Here is an 18219-nt window from a genome sequence, read left to right as displayed (position 1 = left end):
TTGATGAACGCTTACAGCTGGTCTGGCTCGTGGTGTTAACAAAAACACTAATAGTGGCACTGAATCGTCAAAAATGAGCTAAGGTTACTACTTACTCAGCAAAAAAGGCTGAAGTACTTTAAGAAGTTGATTAACTATGTGCGCAAAAGTTGAACAAAAATAAGTATAAAAAGACTAAGTCAGAACTTAAAGTAAACTTAAAAGGATAACTGTAAAACTCTAAGAGGAAAGAATACCTAACTAATCTGGAACGAATCTTAAAACAAATCTACAAGAAAACTAAAACGAATCTGGGGAATCCACTTGAATCTCTCTGTTTTAAACCGCAGAGGGGCTCGGCCAGATCGGGTGTCGATTTTCACACTGATCGATACCGGCTGTCTCAGGAAGAGGAGGAGGTGTCATGAGGAGAAGGTGTCATGAGAGCCCATGTTTGGCATGACTTGATTCAAACTATGTATAAAAGAAGTCCCTTATTTCACTTCACCAACGTAAGATGAAACAGATCATCACAACACGGATAACGTTTTGAACGATAAGGTCATTCTACCTCATTAATCAGATAAAGAGGTGAGGGAGGGTGGAAAAGAGTGAGAGAGAGGGATGAGAGATATAGAGGAGTAGAAAGTGTCCGCCTATTTAACATAAGGACATAGTTTGCGAGACAGAACACTTTCTACTAACATCACACTGTTTGCCAAATAATATCATAGAATACATTATGGCAATGGATATAATTAGAACTCACAAAGTCCATCTTTTGTTCTTATAGTTCATGAGTTATTGGGTGACCTATGACCACCGGAGGGGGACGTTGTTCTGGGAATGGTCAAGAGTGTGGGACCATCTTGGTCTGGAGAACCTCACCTTTGGAATGTGTGTATTGTAACCAAAGATGATCAAAGGCATCTTGTGGTCTTCGGCTGGCTTCATGGATGACCGGATGTTGTCTCCAAAGTGACATGTTTTATTCACATAAAAAGTGTGGGTATCATGACTTGTGACAGAAGGTTTGGGTTTTTATGAGGTAAAAAGGTGAAAAGAAGGGCCAGAGCAGTTTAACAAAAGTTCACGTTATCTCAAGACGTGGGGCTGAGAACTGGGAGGAGGTACATCCAGGGTCAAATGAGATACCTGGGGAGGGCATGTGGTTCTGGCACTTTGAGAAGGATACTTCAAAGCATGTACGCTACATTCGGTAAAATATGTAACAGTCGAACAAAAGTGATTCATAATGCATTCATCAACTGCCATGCTAAAGATGCTAGAGATAGTATCTGGTCGATTAGCTGTGCAGCTAGTTTTAGCACCCTCGATAGTGTAACAACTTAATGTAATGAGGCACAACAGTGATTCGGTCAGGCCGTAAGCATCACTGAAATATCTATAATGACGTGAAAGTACACCCGCTTGTGTAATTCAGTTCATCGTTGTATTGTTATGTAACATTGTTGTAACATGAGTGTGTATAAAAAGATCATTTCAGAGAGGTGTAGTCTCTCAGCAGTGAAGATGGGAAGAGGTTCATAACTCTGTGAAAGACTGTGAGAAAACAATCTAAGAATAATGTTCCTCAACGTAAAACTACAAAGAATTAGTGGATTTCATCGTCTACGGTTCATAATATCATTAAAAGATTCAGAGAATCTGGAGAAATCTCTGAACACAAGGGACAAGGCTGGAAACCAATATTGGATGGTGGTGATCTTCGGGCCCTCAGGCAGCACTGCATTAAAAACACACTATTCTGGAGTGGAAATCACTGCATGGGCTCAGGAACACTTGTGGAAACCATCGTCTGTGAACACAGTTCATCACTGTGTCCACAAATGATGTTAAAACTCTCTAAAGAAGAAACCAGATAGAAACATGATCCAGAAACACCGCCGCCTTCTCTGGACCGAGATCATTGAAGATGGACTGAGGTGAAGTGGACAACTGTCCTGAGGTCTGATGGATCACAATCTGAGATTCTGTTTGGAAATCATGGACGCTGCATCCTCTGGGACAACATTTCACTTTCAAAACTGCAGCAACTCTTCTCCTTAGTTTTCAAACATTTACAGAATGTTGTTAAATGAAGAGGTGATGCATAACAGTGGTAACCATGACTCTGTCCCAACCTATTGAAATATGTTGCTGCATCAAATTTAGAATAAGCTTATATTTTTTATTTGATATGTTGTCTTTGGTCTATTTGCAATTACATATTAGTTTGCATGGTTTGCAAATCATTGCATTCAGTCTTTATTTTCATTTTACAGAGCGTCCCAACATTTTTGGAAACAGGATTGTATTCATGTTTTACTGGGTAAGTTTAACCAAATCACTGGGTTAATATGCAGGACAGATCATGCCAAGGATCTTTGGTTTGGATACAGATATCAAACCAAAGATTATACTTGGAATAAATACTGGAGAATTCTCTCCAGGCCCATGTTTAATTCTGGTTGGTATTATGTCAGAGACAAAAATCGATATTATTAGAAGCTCCAATTTTGACAGATGATCATGCTGTTAGAACTAAGACTGATAAAGAGGAGGCAGTCAGACATGACATAAAACCGATCGAGGCAATGCTGTGGCATGGTGGTGCAGTGGTTAACATTGCTGCCTCAAAGAAGGAACATTCTGGGTTAATACCTTCTGCTCGGCTGGAGACTTTCAGATTCACAGTTCGCTGAATGCTTAGATTATAATTGTCTATGTGGGGGCGGCACAGTGCTACAGTGGCACTGTCGACTCACAGAAAGAAGTAGTGATTCTAAACTGCCTGTAGGTGTGAATGTGAGTGTAAATATTGCCTGTCTTCTGTCTGTCTCAGTCAGGGGAAGAAAAGACAATGTTGTCCACCTCTTATGTTAACAAACTTACCCAACTATGGCCTCATTCAATCTCAAGGTATGGTATAATCTGGTTCACAAAGTTAATTATACCAACTAGCAGATGAAACATGTTCCATAATAAGTTTCTAAAATCAAAGGAAAAGGAAGTTACATCTGTATCAGGTTTAAAAACACAAACAAATATATCGTATTAGAGTATATGGGATGTAACCCAACATTTGCTATAAAGGTGAATTCATTTTTTATTTTTTTTAAAGAATGGTTTGTTATTCATAATGTATTGATTGAGCATCTTGTTAATACAAACATACATCATGTTCTAACATGGATTTCTGGCCAAATTTAATTTACCACTTCCATTGGAACAATTTGTGGTGGTTTTTGATGTTTTGCCAAGAAGTGTGCTGCGGTCTCACGGAGGTTCGAAATTGATGTCTCAATGATCCAGCTGACAGCAGTATATTCCTCGAGGAAGTTAATATAATGAAGAATAAATACTTCAATATAGACATATAATACATCATAAAACATTTAGGCCTAACTCCCTGACCTCCCTGCATGGAGAGAATTTAAATTGCATAAACATAGTTAACTGTGGTAGATTTTGTGTTGGTCATAAAGTAAAAGACGTTGCCTTCAGAATCATATTTTGTACATATCCAGAAAAACAATTAGTGGAGAAGTTTTCTAGCAACTATACAAAAAGAACAGTTCTCAGCAAACACTCTTTCCAATTGCAATGTGTCCATTTGTAGATATTCAGCATTACTGTAAATGTAACCCCGAGCCAACTTTATGCAGTAATTGACAGGATCGACTGTGCAAAACACCAATCAGAAGCAAAGAAGACAGCATAAGCAGCAACCTGCCAGCAGATCTCTAGAAATTGGCAACACAATGTAGATGCACAGTTGTTCTTCCTCTTTTGCCGTCCCTGCTCTCTGCTCCTTGTTCTCTCTGAAACTCTTCGTCTCTCACCCTCCTGAAGAGTGACACATGTGCAGCGCATGGATCTTCTCATTACTGCTGATGGAGCGTTCGGGAAAAAGGGATGTAGTGGAAATAAAAGACCTCTACGACTCTCAAGTGGTAACTTTTTATGTAATGTCAAGCACACTACTTAACTATACCAACACTCCCTTAGCAATGAGAGCTCTCTTTCGCCTTATATTCTCTTTGCCCCTTCTCGCTTTCCAAAGTGACTAAAACTTTAACAGATGGTGGAGCCAGAAATAGTGAAAGTTACAGCTGTCTTTTCAGTCTTGCGTTCTCAGAATGTATTATATCCTCTCGATATACAGTAAATAATATCAACCATATAACAAAAAACAATTCCTAATTTAAATATTTGTTCTATTCATCATTCTACAATGACATAGTTAATCCAATATAAAGGTATCCTGCCGTTGTCATGAAGACAGGAGAAAGTAAAACATTATTAAACACAAATTTATCAGCAGGTTTTTGTTCCCCCAGGCACAGGCCTTGAATCCCTCCATCTTCCTCAGCCAGTCAGGTCAGGCTGAGTGTGGCTGACTTCCAGCATACTCAGCGGTGCTCTGGCATCAGAGGACCAAATGTAAGCCCATATACGAGTGCTAGTTTTGGCAATGGGTTCGAGGTGCAGACTTAAATCGATTCGGGTTGAAAATCATTAACAGTTAGTGACACCTGGGCTTTGGCCAGTTTCAGCACCCACAGCCAGATAAAGTGCATTTAAATTTATTCTTGTGAGTTACTGATGAACTCCACCAATTTAAAGCATGAGAGCCAGTTAAATGGTCACAGGGAGTCCTATATTGCCTGTACAAACATACTTATGTGGCTGTAGATGAGGTTTCCAAACTCCCATTTAACACTTGGACTATTTAACTACAAGTAAGCCTGCACTTTGAGAGGATAATATTGTACTAAGAGTTCTTGAAGACATGATAGAGCTCGGTCATTGAGAGAATATACTGTTTTTTTGAGAAGGTAAGAAATATGATGCTAATTTATGGCAATACTCTTGCTGTAGGGTTCACCCTGGATAGGTCGCCAGCCTATCACAGGGCCGACACTTATAGACAGACAGAAACAAAGACCATTCACGCTCTCATTCACACCTAAGGGCAGTTTGTGGAACCACCAATGAACCTGAGGTGCATGTTTTTGGATGGTGGGAGGAAGCCGGAGTACCCAAGCAGGCACAGGGAGAACATGCAAACTACACACAGACACGCCCAGGCCCGGATTCGAACCCAGAACCTTTTCGCTTTGAGGCGACAATGCTAACCGCCCACAATAGTGACCCAGGGCATTATCATATTTTAGAGTCCTACAAACTGCTATAAGTTTCTGTTGAAGGACCTATTCTGATTGGAAATGAGGTTCCTCACTTTAGTCCTACAGGCCAATGTGTCTATAACAGACCGTGCGTTGCACAGACACATACACAGTGGTATTTAGTATCAAATTGTACCGGTCTTCCTCCTCGCTTCTAAAGAGAATGATAAATGTATGGGACAGTATGTATCTTTTTTAAAATGCATTCAGTTTTGTATTTCTATTTGCAAAGGCTGTCGAGTTGTATTTTGTCTCCAATTAAAGTGCAATCTGTAACAGCATTTGAGTTGAGTATCTGCAAATTAAAAGTGTTCAGTTGTATGAACATTAAGGTTATTTTGTACTGATATGGCAATGAAATCTTTCAGATTCAAACAAGATTCAACCATGATTCTCTGAAATTAAACACTAACCTAACATCTAGTATCTTTTCAGGGAAAGTCTTCCAATTCTATGAATTTACACAATATCATTATATAAAACTACATCTCAACACGTTTCTACTGTGCGACCGGTATGTTTTGCATGTTCTATTCTGTCTCATCGGGACGCCCTCATCCTCTCTGCTTCCTACTGGCCACAATAATTCAACACCTTGTTCTATATAGAATCAGCATGTTTGCTAATTTACATAAAATGCTGTGGTGAATAGAAGAACAGGATATTAGAGGTATTGGTACTCTGCTGGTAGTTCAGTGCAAGTCGTACTGAAAAAAATCTTTTAAGCTAAAAGCAGAATGTACAGTAGGTGATGTAAATGCACTTTGAGTAAAGGTTAATGAGTTTCTATTATTTGTGTAGTTCCCTGTTACCTCACTTTGGTGCAGCTTGGATAAGTGAGAGATGAGTCCAGGCAGTCTGAGGCCCTGAGAACTGGTAGTTTTCACCAGTGCTGTTTCAATACTGTCATATACTCGAAATCCCGACTGAGATTCTCAAACAAACCGTTCCTTCCCAGATGGTCTCACAATTGTTTTGCTTCAGCTTTTTCAAGAATTTTGGATATAAAGTGGAGTTTGGATATTTGTTTATACTGCACAAGTTTCCACCCACAATAACACAATCGTAGCTCCTCACCACTCCTCCTCACCTGATTCGTCTCCCTGAGACTTCTGTGTTCCCCAGAAATCTTTCACAAACATTGATGTTCGCTGTCTGATGAAGTTTCAGGTGTGTAAAACATCACAGACGCATCCAGAACACTGCTCACAAAAACATGTGTAACTCAGGAACTGATGATGATGAAGTGATGAAGTTTGTACCAGTTACTCATCAGGGTTTTATCTTTATGCTTCTCCGTGCACGTCACCATGCTGTGCTCCGTGCGTGAGCACGAGCAGTAGTCTCATAACTTATTGATCCACTTTCGTATTTAGGCAGTCATGAAGCAGAGACCGCCTCTATGGGGTTTTGGAGAATAAGAGAGGACATTAAAATTGTAGTGTTGTCTGACAGACTCATGCAAAATGATTACAGGAATCTTAAAACCACATGAATTTGCACCAGAAGGACTCAGAGTATGGACGGGGATAGGAATAGCAGCACGATGATCCCCCCCACATGGGAGTCATGGCTTCATTGTGCAGAGAAGGGAAGACGAGTGATGGAGGACAGTACAGGATGTAAAAAGTTAGCTGCAAGTGCTCGACTACCTGACTTGCTTGGGTGAAGTGATAAACATAGAGGGTTGATCACCGAACAAGTCAAAATCGTGAAGGGGGGTCAATGCCTCAAGAAAGCAGTGTGTGACAGCATTATAGAAACTTTCTCACAGTGGAACGTCCAGCTATCAGTGTAGTAGGGGGGTGACGAGAGGCAGAGTGGAGGGTCATGAAGAGAGTTGTGTGGCCTGTTCCCAGGTGAGTGACACCACCACCTCATCACTGCCTCATTTAACGACCAGCAGCAGACAAAGGAGGAGGAGTATTTGGATAATGGGAGTAACGGTTCCAATAATATATATCATTTTTTCTGGAATTTTAACAAATTATTTAGCCCAATCTCAAGTGTCCATTCTGAAAGTGAAATTCCCTCATTTTCAACATAGGAAGCCTTCGATCACAACTGGAGCACTTCCTCAGTCTGGATGGACATCAGTTTTTACAGGTCTCATACATAATAGTGGTGGCTATAACATACAAATCTATTGTTGCAATAACTGTAAAAATAATGGGAACCAACTTCCCATCCCACTTTGCAACTCAATCCAGAAAAGTTTAACAAAAGGATGGCATCACATTGTATTTTGGAAAGTTTAGAATGGCAACCAGGAAAACCACATTTAAAGCTAAGTCATTTTGGCTATCTGGGTCAATAGTAAACCATATCATAATGCAAGTCCTAAATCACAGTGGAGATAATGACCGGCAGAAAAAGGTTGTAAATATGTCACCATGTCTATGGCATTCAAATTAAACTAGTTCTCACAAAGATAGGAAACAAGAACAAACACACACACACACATCCACTCTCTTCACAGTTAAGGCCAGCACTACCCACCTACCCTGCGGCTAACAACAACAGGCGAATACTTTATGAAACAAATATAAACAGCTATTTATATGCAACAGAAAAAACAACGGCCGAGCACTGATAAAGAGCTGCATGAGTGCATCCGCCTACGACCATCCACGGCCCTGCCACCGCTCCTCTCTCCCTCTCTCTTTCTCTTTTGTACCGTTAGTTCAACTTGTGATGCCTCGTCGTCTGCTTCATTCCTCCCGCCTCCGCACTTGTTCACGCTCTCCTTCATTCTCAGCCCTCTGTTCCTATCCGGTATGATGGCAACCGGGCGTCCTCTGGTTTATGCTGCTAAATACATCTTTCCTTCAGTCACACTCACAAGCACACAGACACATTTATCCATCAACACAAACACATCACCATTCCCTCCCCACACCCCCAACCCCAACTACCTCCATCCAAATATAGTTCCTGTGAATTATGACATCAGATTAAAAAGTCATTGCAATTAGAAAACAATATCTCTCGACCTCATTTAACCTTTTTTCGATGGCTTAGATTATTATATTTAGTTTGAAATGCATACCAACAGAAACGGTTTTATTGAATTATTACAGTGGTGCTTGGACGTTTGATGAGGTTTTAACTCATATTTATACAGAAATACAAACAAGTCCTAAATGTTGACAAAGAGCATCCCATTAAACAAATGAGACAAAAATAATACAATAGGTCAATCATGTGTTGAAGAAAATGATCCAACATGACATCTCTGTGAAAAGTATGTGAGCCTATCAACCTGGTATCACGGCAAAGCGTGAAATAGACATGCCCGTCCATGACAGCAAAAATGTGAGATTTGCTTGGCGATGTCTAGGCGTGACAGTTACACGTTCTGCTGTAGGTGGGTGTCTATTACACGCTTTAGCCTGTAGCGATTTTTAGGAAAATGAAACCTAGTGCATGGTTTCAACATTTGATTTGAAGGAAAACAAAACCATTAGCAAAAGCACATCATTGGGGTTAGGGGTCCTTTGTACTTGGTCTCAAGAGATCTGTTACGGTCACATGACCCTTTGTCACGTGGCATTTACGTATGTTCAAGGTACCCCTCCTATAAAGCAAAATGTGTAACTCTCACGCCTTGACGTCGCCGTGCGTGGCTGTCTCACTGTAGTGATCCTGGGTCGAGCCTTGGCTTTCACCATCTGCTGTTACCTTCTGTTAGAGCAAGAAGTCCACCTGAACATTTCCGGTGAATATTGATCAGTCCTTCACATTGGCCTGAAGGAACTTTAGTCCACTCCTCTTACAGAACAGCTATAACTGGGATGGTTAAGGGTTCCTCACATGAACTGCTCGCTTCAGGTCCTTACACACCGTTGTCGTTAGAGTAAAGTCAGGACTTTGACTGGGCCCTTCCAGAACATGACCTCTATTGCTTATTAATCATCCGTTCAATGACTTGTGTGTTTTGGGTTCTTGTCACGCTGCTAGACCTACTTTGTCTTTAGATTCAGTTCATGCAGAGACCTTCTCACATTTTCTTTTTGAAAATTACTGATGTAATTTGAAATGAATTGTTCCATCAATGGCAGCATGTCATCCTGACCAAGATGCAGCAAAACCAGCCCAATCCAAGACACTACCACCACCATCTTCACAGATAGGGTCAGGCTCTTCTGCACAAATGTCCTTTCTTCAGATGTAACACGTCTCACTTAAACCTAAAAGCTCTACTTTAGTCTTGTGTCAACAAAACATTTTTCCAAGAGGCTTCTGGCTTTTCCACGTGATCGTTGGCAAACTGTAGTCAGGCTAAATGTTCATTCGGAGAGCAGTGGCTTTGTTCTTGCAACCCTGCATGCACCTATTGTTCTCCTGACGTTCGATTCGTGAGCATTAACATTAGCCAATCTGAGAAAAGCCTATAGCTGCCCTGGGTTGCTTTGTTCCTTTGTCATCTATTTTTTATTTTTTTTTTATTTTTATTTTTTTTATATATAAAACAGGGTGCACACTCACACCTTGATCATCTCTGCATGGATTGAAAACAGCTGAGTCTAATTTTACCTTCAAATTAACTGAGAGGTTTACATTCATGTCTCACAGACATGTACAGTAGTATGAAACCATTTTCTTTAATACATAAATGAACATGTATAATATTACTGTCTCTTTATTTGATCTACCTTCAGGACTTGGATGCAGAGCATTTCTAAAGGGTTCTCAAACTTTCAAGCTTGAGACAAATAATAATAAAAATGTCCACATACGTTTCCCACTCAATTTGTTGTTAAGAAGTTGTGTATATCCACAGAATGATGTGTGTTCTGTTAAAACGTCTTCAGATATGTTTACTTTGAGTGAATGATTCAACCTGCCAATACGTGTAAAGCGTTCTCTGCACAGTCTTGTGCTTCTTTATTACAGTTGTAAAATAACATTATGAGGCATAAGCAATAACTGGCAGACAGTAGGAATTGCCTTTAAGTAAAATGGGAAGAAAATGAGGTAAGAACAAAAGAAAATCACTCGACGTGCTAAAACTGGGAACTATCTTTGTATGCCTCTGCAACTTTCTCTCTGCCTCCCCCCCATCCCTCCTCTGTTCCTGTCTCCTGTGTGGGTGTACTATTGTCTGGGAAAAAAGACTTGTCACTCAATAGTCTACAGAAAGACAGCAGACACATTCGCACCTAATCTCACACCCTCAAAATACACACTCCCATCAAACACACAAATATTGCTATTTCCAAGTAACTGCCATTCAGGGAAGCATATCTCACCACCAAAAGCACTAGAAGATGATTCATACTCAGCAGCAAGCTTTTAGGCTCACCATTAGAGTCGTCCACCAACAATCATTGTATCTGACAGTAGAGGGGAAAAAGGACAATTTACCAACAATGTTCTTTTTATATGATCCACTGAGATCTCACAAAGAGACAAACATGAAAAAGAAAGGATGAAGTCTGCAGGAAGATGAAGAGACGCAGTTCAACCAATCAGTGTCGTGTCTTACCTTCGTCCATTATGGCAGGTGAGACAAGTGATGCTGTTGGATGGCAGATTGCGGCTGTTGCTAATTTCTCTTCATTATTCTTCTTCTTACAACAACAACAACAAAATGGATTTGATTTAAGGAGGATCTATTAGCACCAATATAATATATGATTAAGGGAACAGGCCCTCTTCCACCACTATGTTGCAAACCAAACATTGACTTCAGAGAGAGCCTTTCAAGTTTGTCACCACTTTCACAGCCTCCATAGATTATTTTACAAGCTTGGAAGGAAAATAAACTAGTATAATTAGATGACACAAACCAAATTATTAGGTCAGACCTCAGACAAATGAGACAGGACAACAAGTTGGTCTAATTAAAGAATGTTTATTAACCCATGATCCACTAAAAAAGGTCATTGATAAAAATAGGATATGTTTAAAATAAGGTTTGTTGTCAGAATATGGGGTCCTATTGTAAGTCTAGCAGCTGATTGGCTGAGAGAGGGCACAGTTGGGAGTTGATGAAAGTTGATGGTGAGAAAGAAAACCACTTAGATAAAAAAATTAATTAATTAATTAATTTAAAAAAAACCAAATGTTTTAACTAATAAATGAAGGCTCTTCAAATTTGCTTGCCTGTAAAATATACAAGAATAAATATATTGTTGCGTCCCTATTTAAGACAGCTGCCAGATGGTACCTGGTTTGCTGGAACTTTATTCGGCACAATACACCGGCTACTGTGGACTGTAGTCAACGCCAACACAGAGGCTAATTATTACAGGTATCTCTACACAGCGTCTCTTGCTCGGCACACCTTGAACTAACTCTAACGCCAAACGGGGAAAAGAACAACACATACCCCCTTGGCTCTTGGCCAATCACAGGCGGGCTGTCCCACACTGCTCACTGTCATAAACACAGAGGTGACTGGCAGGTCTCAACTTATCCAAATACAGTTACAACAAGAATGAACAGTGACATTTTGAACAGTTAACACTAACGTGTCACCCAGGTTGTTACACTATATATATAAAATAGAGAGTAGAACAATAGAGAAGGGAAAACATTTTAAGTCAAAGTTTAAAAGTCTCAGGAACAAAGTAAAACAACAAAAAAGAAGTCCACCAAGTAACTTTAGGGAAAGACAGAACATGTGCAAAAAAGGACTAGTTTTGTTTGTTTACAGTTAAAATGCAACAAAAACACAGAATAAATGGTTAGGGGCCTGATTTACTAAGATCTCAAATAAAGGTACTAAATTGCGTGTTCCTTCCAAAAGTTTGCACTTTTTTTTGCACCCGTTTTGTGGGTGATTTTCTGATTAATTGTGTCATTGGAATCAGGTGCATATCATTGTATTTAGATGAGGGTTTGCATGTTAAAGTGATTCCAGTAATGGAAAACAGAGCGACCACAAAAGGAAAAGGAAATCTGATCCCATTGAAGTTAAGAAATATAAATATAATAATAACAAAAAGGTGGAAAAAAAGGCTGAAAACAAAAACATTTCCAAATAAAACAGGAGGATGAGATCCTCAAACAGACACTGATCAGCAGGTCCAGATCTTTCTGTGATGAGCAGCTGACTTTTCATTCAGTGTCTGATGAAGCTACCTGTGAATTCTGCAGGACTCATTCAGGATGTGACAGCTCACCTGAATAACAGGACTGGAGGGAGATCCAAGCAGAGATACGCTGGAACCACCCAGAGGCAGCAAAATGCTGAGTTTTTAATTGCTGGTATTTTGTGGCTCCTCCTTGTTGTTGGCTGTCAATCATCATTCAGTTCATTCAATAACTCGAAAATTTGATTGCTGGACAAACGATATGTCTGAATCATTTTCTCCTGTCATCTCCAAAATGTTTCCACGGGTGTAAAATATCGTTCTCTACGTATTCTTTGGTTTCCTGCATCTCCTTCACAATAAGAGCAGCCGTCTCTCCAGATTTGCGCACCTGATTAATACGTTCCTTTCAGTCGTACTAAAATACACAACAATCACTTCTCCTGTTTCTACTTCCTGGTTCAGTAAATATCGTTGCGGCGGTTAAATTATTCTATTTGCATTTCCCCTCCCAGTATTTTGCACCTTCAGGTAGAAACGCAAAATGGGCAACGTGTTAAATTGCACATTTGAAAGACGCAATCCTTACTGCACATCATTGGTAGATCAGCTTGGACATTTTTTTGCAGGTGGTGTGAAGTTTTCACGTGATTTTACACACCTTTACACCCGCAGCATGATCGTCGCCTCATCAAGGTCAAGAGTTTGAACCCCGCCTCAGACTTTGGGATAAAGGAGGCATTTACTCAACCATCTAGTAACTTTAGTCAAAGACATAACATGTGCACAGTGCAGTGGTTGACACTGTTGCCTCAAAGTAAGAAGGGGATGGCTTCAAGTCCTGTGTGGAACTCAGTTAGAACCTCAACCCGGGGTGGCGGCCTGTGATGTCAAAATTGCCCATAGATAATGGCAGAATGAAGTTTGGGGAAATAGAAAATGTTGTGCTTACATTACAAATTACAAGAAGATGCTGCTTGGACCTCGAATAAAAACCATCCTGAGCAGCGAGAGGTTCCAGGAAAGAGCGCAGCCCGAACAAACTGACACATCAACGACAAAACAAACGATAAGATGTCAAAGCATGAAGACGGACTGACAGCTGATCTGTGAGCAGTGAAGAAACATAACATCGAGCTCTGAGCAACAATGATAGAGACTAAAAGACGCATTTCAACCAGCTGTCCCTGAAATCACTGCTGTCTATTTGACTTTAATGAACTCAGCCGTGTCTCCATACGAGTAAAAAGAAAGTCCAGCGTGGAGCGGCTGATTGAAGGTGGTCTGGACTCTGTGGAGGAGACTCATGGTTTTAGAGACATAGTAGAAAGACAGAATACCTGATCTGTGATCCAGGTACACTCCAACTGTGGAGGACCGAGGACCTGAGACGGTAGTACAGACTGTGTTGTAGATATATTCATATCTGTGTGTATAACTATGTAATGACCAAGACTTTACATGACATTACATTTCATTTAGCTGACGCTTTTATCCAAAGCGACTTACAATAAGTGCATTTCAACCATGAGGGTACAAAACCCAGAACAACAGGAATCAAGAAAATACAATTTCTTCAAGAAAGCCAAACTTCAAAGTGCCATCAGTAAGTGCTACTAAAGCGCTCCTATTCAAGGTAAAGTCAGAAGAGGTGTGTTTTTAGTTTGTGGTGGAAGATGTACAGAGTTTCTGCTGTCCTGATGTCGGTGGGGAGCTCATTCTACCATTTAGGAGTCAGGACAGCAAACAGTCGTGATTTTGTAGAGTGTTTAACTCAGTGAGGAGCAACAAGCTGATTGGTGGAAGCAGAGCGGAGTGAACGGGCTGGGGTGTAGGGTTGGACCATGTCCTGGATGTAGACTGGACCTGATCTGTTCACAGCACGGTACGCAAGTACCAATGTTTTGAAACAGATGCGGGCAGCTACTGGTAACCAGTGAAGGGAGCGGAAGAGGAGGAGGAGGAGGAGGAGGAAGAGGAGGAGGAGCGGAGTAGTGTGAGTGAATTTAGGAGGTTAAAGACCAGTCGAGCTGCGGCATTCTGGATGAGCTGCAGAGGTCGGATGGCGCTAACAGGTAGACCTGCCAGGAGAGAGTTACAGTAGTCCAGACGTGAGATGACCAGAGCCTGGACCAGAACCTGGACCAGAGCCTGGACCAGAACCTGGACCAGAACCTGGACCAGAACCTAGACCAGAACCTGGACCAGAACCTAGACCAGAACCTGCGCCACCTTCTGAGTGAGAAGAGGACGTATTCTCCTGATGTTGTGCAGCATGTATCTACAGGAACGCGTCGTTGCAGTGATGTTGGCAGTAAGAGAGAGTTGACTGTCGAGTGTCTCTGAGGTTCTTATCAGTCAGGGTCGGGATAACAGAGTTGTTGAAGGTAGTAGTCAGGTCGAGGGTGGGAGAGTCTTTCCCTGGAAGGAAGAGCAGTTCGGTCTTGTGGAGGTTGATTTCCAGGTGGTGTGAGGACATCCACTGAGAGATGTCAGTCAGACAGGCAGAGATTCATGCTGCTACCTGTGTTTCAGATCTGGAAAAGAGAGGATCAGTTGGGTGTCATCAGCATAGCTGTGGTAGGAAAAGACATGCGAGTGAAGGACAGAGCCGAGAGAGTTGGTGTACAGAGAGAAGAGGAGGGGACCCGGGACGGAGCCTTGAGGGACACCAGTAGTGAGAGGACAAGGTTCAGACACAGATCCTCTCCAAGTTACCCGGTAGGTGAGGTCGTTGAGGTAGGATGAGAACAGGGAGAGAGCAGAGCCTGAGACACCGAGGTCCTGAAGGAGGAAAGAAGGATCTGGTGGTTCACTGTGTCCAATGCAGCAGAACGACTTGTCATTGAATCCAAACACACATTCATCTGAAAAACCTGCTCTGCTGATGTTCTTGTATGCGACTGCTACATAAACTCCTCCACTCCATTTGACCTCCCAGTAACACTTTCCAGTCAGACTCTCTCTACTCAGAACCTGACAGTAATATCCAGTGAACCTGTCTGGATGATCACAATAATACTGTCGATGCTTGTATTTTACTTTTCTGTTCCACTCAGATAGCAACAGATTTCTGTGTGCTGTGTTTGGATCCAGAGTGATTTCTCGTGAATATTGTAAGAATCCAGCTCTGGTCTTTGGTTCTTCTTGTGGCAGTAAAACGTCCACTTCAGTCACTGTCAGAGAGATGTTTGTCTGTCTGTCCCTCAGAATGTCCTGTAGTTTATCTCTGGTCTATGACACAGCTGCTGTCACTTCCTTAAAGTAGGTCCTTAAAGTAGGTCAGAGGCTGAGTGTTGATGCTGGATGAGTGTCTGAGTGCTGACAGTGAGGAGAAGCTCTGCAGGAACTCATTGTGATCCTCTAAATGTGAGAGCTTCTCCAGCTTGCCGTCTTTCCTCTTCAGCTCATCGATCTCCTGCTGCAGTTTCACCTGAAGCTCTCTGACTCGGCTCACTTCGGTTTCCTGCTGAGATCTGGCCTCCTGCTTCACATTATGTCCTCTTTCCTGGAGGAGACGCATCAGCTGGGTGAAGATCTCCTCGCTGTGCTCCACTGCTTCATCAGCGGAGGCATTGATGGCCTCCACCTCCTGCTGAAGAAGCTTCACATCTTTCTGTCTGTCCTGGATTCTCTGTTGTACGTTTCCTCGACTCCCCTCGAGCTCCTTCTGCTTCTCCGTCCTTTCTGCTGCAGCTGAGACGGAGTCGTGGCCTTTATGTTCATCCATTAAGCAGAGATAACAGATAATCTGCTGATCGGTGCAGCAGAAGATCTTCATCACCTCATTGTGACGAGAGCAGATGTTCTCCTGGAGCTTCTTGGAGGGGTCCACCAGCTTGTGTTTCCTTAACGGAGCGACAACATAGTGACGTTGGAGGTGATTAGTACAGTAAGAAACCAGACAGACCAGACAGGACTTGGTGGCTTTCAGCTTCCTCCAAGTGCAGACATCACAGGCCACATCTTCAGATCCAGCATAACAGCGATCAGCAGGAGCAGCTGTGAGTCCTGTTTTCTTCAGCTCCTCCACTAAAGCTGCCAACATGATGTCTTCCTGCACTGAGGGCAGCTGTAGATTCTCTTCCTGTCCTCTTCATCCCAGTGGTCTTTAATACACTTCGTGCAGTAGCTGTGACAACAGGAAAGAGTCACCGGATCCTTCAGCAGATCCAGACAGATCGAACAAGAAAATATATCCAGCTGGATTCCTTGCTGCACCATCTCACCTCTCAAAGACAGCAAATATCTGTGGAGTTTCACTCTAAATAAAATGTGTGATGAAGGAAGCCTGACTTCTTTCCCTTCACGTCCACACACTGATATGTAGTGCTTGGACCTCTCAGCTCTTTATACATCAATCATATAGCCCCAATAAAAAAGGGGCAATTTGAACTTTGGTAGCATTTATGGTACAAGTTTACAATGTGGGTGAACTTTGGCACCATGTTAGCACCTCTTGCAAACCTTCAAAGATTGAGCTTTGGTCAGAAAGGAAAGATGGTAGAAACCAACTGCTGCCTCTGCTTTCAGACTAGACTTTATTTCTCTATTAAAGTTAGTGTGTTTGTAAATGGGCACTGAGCCAGAGGAGCATAAGAAAGGAAGACTGATGTTGGGTGAACTAGGCATTATAGTTCATCCTGAATTCGTAGGAAGGGGCGAAGGTCAGGGCTCCTTGCCGGTAAGTCAAGTTCTTCCCCACCAAACTCTTTAAATCTTCTCTTTATGGAGCTGGTTTTGAGCACGGGGGTTCGTTGGGGTGATGCTGAAACGGGAAGGGACAGACAAAAATGACTGCCACAAAGTCAGACGTACAATGTTGTGAAAAGTGTCTTTGGATCTGTTAGCATTAAGGTGTCTTAAGCTCAAACCCTGTAAAACCTCCCCAAAGTAAAAAGTCATCAAGCTGTCCACATACTTTTGGCCTCATAGTGAAGGACAGGTTTTTTGTTGTGGAGTTGAAACATCCATTTTTTTGTATTTTTTTTTTTTGTGCCTTTACATCAGCTTGATACTTAACGCTCTCTCAGTACTTCACAAACCTGAATCTAGACTGTAACCACGAACTCCAGCTTTGGTTCTGCTGTTTTAACCTGTTACACGTATCAGGCCCCTCCTTTGTTACCAGTGCTGATCCAGGGATATTAGCATTTTAATGCAGCGCAAAGGGCTTTTCTGCGTTTCCACTGATTTGCAATTTTCATGACTCAGTGAGAACCCGGCTGCGGCAAGATGGACAGAACGGCGCAACAAAGGGTGTGTCAGACCACTGTGGACAAGAGCGCACCTGGACAGAACTGTCCAAAATCCCAGACAGGTTTGGTTTATGTCCTACATATTTAATCTAATTTACATAAATAATGAAAATAGGAGTTTTTGAAAGCAACCTTTCAATTCCGTCAATAATAAAAAAAAAATTAAGCTGACTTATGTCTATTTAATTGGATGTTAATCAGGCAGTTGGGGCATGTCCATCTAAAAATAATCCATCATTAATTTGAAAATATGCTTCAAAAAGATGTGTATTGGGGGCTGTGTCTGTTTGATTGACAGCTCATCCAAATATGGTCACTTCCTGCTCCAAACTGCTTTGAAACTAGCAAGATGGTGACGGACAGAATCGGAACTGGAGGATTCATAACGTTCACAAACCAACGGATGACGTCAATGTTGGTTGCTGCTTGTAATTGACCATATGTACAGAGAGTATTCACAGCGCTTCACTTTTTCCACATTTTGATGTTACAGCCTTATTCCAATATGAATTAAATTAAATTGTTCCTCAAAATTCTACACACAATACCCCATAATGATAAAGTGAAAAAAGTTTTTGAAATTTTTGCAAATTTATTAAAAATAAAAAACAAGGATTGTATCGAGGCTCAGATCTGGGGAAGGGTACAGAAAAATGTCTGCAGCATTGAAGGTCCCAATGAGCACAGTGGCCTCCATCATCCGTAAACAGAAGTTTGAACCACCAGGACTCTTCCAAGAGTCGGCCGCCC

The 18219-nt window shown here is 41.6% G+C and overlaps 1 pseudogene; it reads right to left on the bottom strand.

Moving 5' to 3' along the window:
* Positions 1-13414: 13414 nt before the first annotated feature.
* On the bottom strand, positions 13415-16435 carry LOC138215398 (tripartite motif-containing protein 16-like; annotated as a pseudogene).
* Between the last annotated feature and the right edge of the window lie 1784 nt (positions 16436-18219).

Source organism: Embiotoca jacksoni, unplaced genomic scaffold (genome assembly GCF_022577435.1).
Source record: "Embiotoca jacksoni isolate LCO1_2020_lvr unplaced genomic scaffold, fEmbJac1.0.p SCAF_74, whole genome shotgun sequence".
Lineage (NCBI taxonomy): Eukaryota > Metazoa > Chordata > Actinopteri > Embiotocidae > Embiotoca > Embiotoca jacksoni.
Note: the sequence above shows the minus strand (reverse complement) of the source record. Positions and strands in the feature narration are given on the sequence as shown.